This window comes from Anabas testudineus, chromosome 16, assembly GCF_900324465.2.
Source record: "Anabas testudineus chromosome 16, fAnaTes1.2, whole genome shotgun sequence".
Classification (NCBI taxonomy): Eukaryota; Metazoa; Chordata; class Actinopteri; order Anabantiformes; family Anabantidae; genus Anabas; species Anabas testudineus.
Genome location: NC_046625.1, coordinates 409,636 through 415,635, shown reverse-complemented (window position 1 = coordinate 415,635; position 6,000 = coordinate 409,636). Strand labels below are relative to the sequence as shown.

Here is a 6,000-nt window from a genome sequence, read left to right as displayed (position 1 = left end):
TGATGTGAACAGATGATCTGAGCGGCTCTTTGCTTTTTACCAGTTTGTCTTGTTAAGACTGTCCCCACAGAGATAGAAATGTCCCCCAGAGATAGAAATGTCCCTCAGAGATAGGAATGTCCCCACAGAGATAGAAATGCCCCCCCAGAGATAGAAATGTCCCCCCAGAGATAGGAATGTCCCCCCAGAGATAGGAATGTCCCCCCAGAGATAGGAATGTCCCCCAGAGATAGAAATGTCCCCCCAGAGATAGAAATGTCTGTCTGTCTGCCTACAGGTAGCAGGTAGGAAAGGGTTCCCTCACGTGATCTACGCCCGGCTGTGGCGTTGGCCCGACCTCCATAAGAACGAGCTGAAACATGTCAAGTTCTGCCAGTTTGCCTTTGACCTGAAGTACGACAGCGTGTGTGTGAACCCCTACCACTACGAGAGGGTGGCGTCCCCCGCAGCCACAGGTAAATACCCTGCACGAGCCGTCCGTTTCTCACCTGTTTACCTGTACAGGTGGACATCCCACACATGTTGTGATTCATCAGACTGAGTCGTCCTGAGGAGACAGGTAAATGTTGTTTGTCTACATGTGTGACGTGACTGGTCACTAATGTAACACGCCCACTACAGGTGTGCTACAGGTAAACACAGGTGTGATTTGAAACAATGCACTCTCCCTCAATTCCTCTGTGATTCCTGTGTGGTTTCTCCCTCAGGTCCTCAGCCTCTGATAAAGGAGGAGTTCGTTCAGGACTGTCTGCAGGTCGACCTGCCCCCCTGTCCTGACCCCTACACACAGCCACGCCCTGCCAGCATGTATCCCAGCATGCCCCTGTCTCCTCCAGGTGAGACGTCAGACACAGTTTGAGGGAATAAAAGCAAAGTTGAATGAGAAGTAACTCAGTACTCACCTGTGCCTGTGCCACCTCCACAGCTCTGTCACCCGCGGGGGAGGGGAGTGCTGGGGGGGTCTGCCGTGAGGGTCCAGGCCTCCTTCAGATCGCCCAGCAGGACTCCCCGCCACCCCCCCCCTCACACCCCCCTACCTCCTCATCGTCCCACCTCCGCCTCCCCACACCAGCCGAGCCGTGAGTACAGCCTCTCCCCCCAAAACTAGTAAAATGTAGGGATGTTTGTAGTACAGCTGGTACTGGGGTCAAGACCAAGAGTACTACATGTAGTAGTAGAGGTAATCATAGAAGTAGTAACTGTAGTAGTGAAAGGAGTATTGGCTATAGTAGTATTAAGACAATTAAGAGTAGTACGAATATATTTAGTACTAGGATCAGAATGAGTAGTGCAGCAGTAGTTGTAGTTAGAGTAGTACTGCAGTAGTTGTAGTAACAATTATCAGATTCTCACCTGTGTCATGTCTCTACAGCCGCCTGGACAGGTAACAGCCTGAGTGGGCGGGGCCACCAGCAGCCTCCATTTTATCATCATCACGCCCCCAACACACATTTCTGTAAGACATAATGTGAAGTATTACTGTGCGTACTGCAGTAGTACTGCATACTGAAAGTGTTTGTTCCTGCAGGGTCACAGCATCACAGTAGTGCTCCGTATCCACAGCCAGTGTCCAACCACCCAGGTATGAAATCCAGCTGAGAAATTTTCCAGAACTTTCCAAAAACATCCAGACTTCCAATGTCTCAATCTGCAAATGTGGCCTCAAGGCAAATCAGCATAAATGTGTAGAAATGTCCTGACTTTGTCCCCGTCCCTGTGTCCCTGTCACTCAGGTCCAGAGTTCTGGTGCTCCATCTCCTACTTTGAGCTGGACGTTCAGGTCGGGGAGATGTTCAAGGTCCAGTCCAGCTGTCCTCTGGTGACGGTGGACGGATATGTGGATCCTTCAGGGGGAGATCGTTTCTGTCTGGGACAGCTGAGCAACGTCCACCGCACAGCCGCCAGCCACCGAGCCAGGTGAGCAGTCTGACCCGTAACAGACTGGTTCTCTGGTATCAGTACCAGTACTGGATGTAGCGATGCCAATTCTGTCTTATTATTTAAAAAAAAAATCTTTTTTGGCTCAATATTTTTCTGCAGGCTCCACATTGGACGGGGGGTTCATTTGGAGTGTCGGGGGGAGGGAGACGTCTGGATGCGGTGCCTCAGCGACCACTCTGTGTTTGTCCAGAGTTTCTACCTAGACCGCGAGGCCGGGAGAGCACCTGGAGATGGAGTTCACAAGATCTACCCTGGAGCTTATATCAAGGTGAGTGTGTCGATATGCAGATGACACTCTGTTGTCACGCTGTTGCTCCAGTCTTCTACATATGTTCAGGTTTAGTCCACCGTGTATTGAGACATGTACTGTCACACGTCAGTGGGTTAATGTGATTCTGAAGAAAATGTAGAAAACTACAAAAGTTCTGCAGCCTCTTATCTCTCTTATCTGCGTTATGTGATCACACTAAATCCTAATCCTAATCCTGATCCCTTCAGGAGTGGAAGTCACACTCAGACTTGAGGTTTGGACTCTGGGCCCTAAAGTCTTTAAAGCTAATCAATCACCTCTGTGAGCAGAACCTGTCTGACTCTCACCTGTCTGCGTGCAGGTGTTTGACCTGCGACAGTGTCACAGACAGATGCAGCAGCAGGCGGCAGCAGCTCAGGCAGCTGTAGCGACCAAGGCGGCTGCGGTTGTCGGTGCGATTCCTGGTCCAACCAGCGTGGGAGGGATCGCCCCGGCTGTCAGTGAGTGTCGCCCGTTGATCTCTCTGCCTCTGAGTGTATTGAAGAAATCTGGTTAGGTCGACAGCTGGAGGTGGCCCGGACGCTCTTTGATCATCTGTCAGCTGTGATCAGAGTCCTCACTGGGACCAGGACCACGGTCCACATTGGTTCTTTACAGGCCTCTCAGTTCAATATAGAACAGATTTTAGGATTCTTTAGTTTGACTTGACATCTCTGATCTCTGATCCTGTATTCCACATCCAGATGCTGGAATCTGTTCCACACTCAGCTTTTTACCTATCCGCAGTAATGAATGTGTGAATCTCAGAGAACGCAGCCCCACCCGGTGGACGGATGTGACAGTGAGGTCCTGGGGATGAAGCCGAAATATTTAAGTAAAGGATAAAGAGGAACATTAAAAAACGTGCTGCTCTAATCTGATCCAGTTGAGCTTGTTGGAAGTTTAGTTGTGTGGTTTTCTCCCTTTTCTTCTTAAACTTCCAGCTTTGTCAAACTATTACGATTTGTCAGGTCGGGATCAGGTCGACTGTTTTTGCCTGATGTTACATTTCAAAATAAAAGCCTGTACTGTATTTTCTTGTTGTGTATCAGACAGTGACCTCTCTGCTCCTCCTGCAGGTGTGAGCTCCACTACAGGTCTGGGGGTGGATGACCTGCGGCGGTTGTGTATCGTGCGTCTGAGCTTCGTTAAAGGTTGGGGGTGTGATTATCCACGACTCAGCATCAAGGACACCCCCTGCTGGCTGGAGGTTCACCTGCACCGAGCGCTGCAGCTGCTCGACCAGGTGCTGCACGCGCTGCCACAGCAAGAATACACACTCTGACGCCCTGCTGCACTCAGTGTGTGTGTGTGTGTGTGTGTGTGCGCTTGTGTGTGCAGGTGGGATCCATTCAGGTGAGGATTCACACAGGCACCGACCTCGAGGCTTCAGACAATCAAACAACTGCAGCAGCTATTTCTTCCTGTCAGTCAAATGGGTTTCCATGGATACCACATTAAAGGGTCAGTTCACAAAAAATTGTCAGGGTGACAGAAGAAAAGGTTTGACTGTTTTGGCTAATAAATAAAATAATAGAATACAACAAGTTCTACCCACTTACTACACTAATATTTTTTACGCTGATACAAAGACTCTGCTTACGAGCATGAGAAACTCCAGTAAAACCAAAACCTGACTGAGAACCACGAGAGACCAGTAGACACCTGACGTCTCAGTCTTGCTGGGTTCAAACAGCCAATACACGTGTGATTCCACATGAGATGAACATTGAGACGGGTTTTCCATCCTGTTCATGTTCGTTCATGTGCAGACAGTGATGTGACCACCCAACAACCGAACCAATGACCTAGTTAAATTATAATTACAGTTTTTCCAGCTCATTAAAACTAAAACAACACATGCACTCCTACTGTTTAACAAACAGAAACAATAACTGGTTTATTCCAGTAGATCGGTTTAAAATGTTAAAATGGAGAGTCTGCAGTACAATGTAATATCAAACATTAGATCTGTTAGACAACAGAAAGTCACAGTGGGTAACATAGAGTTTACATTAGTCTCACAGGTGAGGAACAAGTCAAGGAGGAAAACATTAAAGCAAAGTGCTCTAAGATGAAATGTTTCTGCTTCAGGATGGGACAGAGAGAGTTTATTCAAGATTCAAAAAACTTTATTAATCCCAGAGGGAAATTGTTTTGTCTTATTACAGTTGTTCTCAACACAGACAGAAAGAAAGGGAACCACAACCAGGAAAGATCCAACACCAACATAAATACACAATAACATCAATACAGAAAAATTCAATATATACAGAATATGTAAAATAGATTAATGAAAATGGGTCAATATTTATAGCCTATGTGGAATGACAGCAACACAACTATCACTTCCCCCACCCTTTACAGAGGGGGGGAGGAATTGTACAGATTAATTGCCACAGGTAGAAAGGATCTCCTGTGGTTCTCTGTGGACTTAATGTTGATCAGTCTCCTCTCAGCTACAACGTGTAGAGGGTCGAGCTCCACCCCCAGAACAGAGCCAGCCCTCCTGATCAGCTTGTTTAGTCTGTTAGTGTCTGCCACCTTCATGTTGATGTCCTAGCAGACCACAGCATAGAACACTGGACACTGGACCCACAGACTCATAAAACATATGGGGTTGATAGGCATTATTGTGATTAGAGTGAAATGGCCCTTTAACTGCTGGAACACAGTTCAGATTTCTGTTGACTGTTCTTTTATATGATGCTGAATTTTTATTTGTATTATTGATTAGCTCCCAAAGATAATCACTTCCTGTTTCCTGTATGATTCAGCTCTGTTCTGATCAGATTATTATGCATTTATTTCATTTTACACTTTTATACTGAAAGGTTCTATGAAATCTTCTGTTTTTTCAAATTAAACTTTTCTGCCTCTTTATTTTCTGTGTCTTCATTTTCCTTATTACTGAAACCACTGTCCTGCTTGTTTTCCTACGATCGGTGCATTTACAGCTTCTGATTGGCTGAACACACCTGATCCAGGTGATCAGCGGGGAGTAGAACAGGCATAGTAGAAACACGCGTCTGTTGTAGTTCAGCTGTTGTCCAGTTGGCGGCAGCGGTGAGCAGGAAACTAAAAAACCCGTTTTACCTGTTCAGGTGTTTGTCACCTGTGGGAGGGGTCAGAAGCTGAGGCCAGAAACAGTCAGCAGACATCTTCTGCACCACCGCTGCTACAACTATTCCTACTACTCATAGTACTACTGCTGTTTTTAGTCAGCACTTTACTTCAGACGTGTAATTTACAACTGTAAACATCATTACAGTTAAATGAACTTAAAGTAGTTAGTTGAGTTTATTTAATTTTTTTTCTATTTAAAGTTGCCGTAACATTTAACTTAACAAACATTAGAAGATAAATGCTTTTTTTTATGTTGTACCATATTAACCCAAACAGTAAATGTTCACACAGTAATTTACTATTAATTTATTACTTCGTTATTGGTAATATTTTTTCATTCGTTTGTCATTGTTATGTGTCATGAACACGTTAATTTAGCAGGAATTCGTCGTTATTTGTCACGAATATAATTCGTTCATATTAAAACTCTCCTATCCGAGCGGCCTTGAACGTATCAGTAACAAATGGCGCCAGTAGGGACAAAGAGTGGGTGTGTGTAAAGTTTAAATGTTTCATGTTGGCCTTCTTATTGGTTACACTTAAGTAACGCCTTTGCACTTGTGGCCAATGGGAGAGAAGATACTTCTGCTATGGGGCGTGCTTAATGAATGGCTTGGCTTTGGACCAATAGGGGGTCCGGATCT

At 45.8% G+C, this 6,000-nt stretch overlaps 1 pseudogene; it reads left to right on the top strand.

The window, feature by feature from the left end:
- LOC113169823 overlaps positions 1–4,456 on the top strand; it is a 15,262-nt pseudogene extending 10,806 nt beyond the window's left edge.
- The last annotated feature ends 1,544 nt before the right edge of the window (positions 4,457–6,000 follow it).